Raw genomic sequence first — 583 nt, 5'->3', positions numbered from 1 at the left:
GAAATACACATATGCAAAGTTAAACGACACTAACCTGTGTCTCGTCGCACAGGTTGAGAACCAGTCTTTTAATACTTAAGGTGGGTGTACTTGCATATATGACATGATTCCGTATATGATAAAATATCGACAATAAAAACCTACTTTTGATATTTTGTCTTTATTCGACCAAGATCTTTTATCATGGCTTATGCAAGATATTTCATGTCTGCGATATATAACGAGTGTCTTTACATCTCTGTTTAAGGAATGGAATCATTTTGACATCAATTTTGTTAATCACAAGTTTTTGCGCGGTTGAACGTGTCAACATGAGTATCCAGCACATATAGATCTGTGATACGTTCCAAATATGCAGCAAATATTGAGTAAGTACTATTATTTAGTGTAAAATGATGAGTTAAGTAATTAACTATTTACTTCTAGAGATACAGAGGCTGTGTTTTTTTGTTTTTGTTTTTTAGTAATTGAAATGCTGTCCCCTGTAGGGTAATACAAGGCCCTTTTTCATTTTTATCAGCAGATAACACTATCACAAGATTATAATTACGTTCTGCACATTTATACACAAACCCATATCCAT

Source organism: Penaeus monodon, chromosome 19 (genome assembly GCF_015228065.2).
Source record: "Penaeus monodon isolate SGIC_2016 chromosome 19, NSTDA_Pmon_1, whole genome shotgun sequence".
NCBI lineage: Eukaryota > Metazoa > Arthropoda > Malacostraca > Decapoda > Penaeidae > Penaeus > Penaeus monodon.
The sequence above is the reverse complement of the archived record's forward strand: the minus strand, read 5'-3'. Positions refer to the sequence as shown.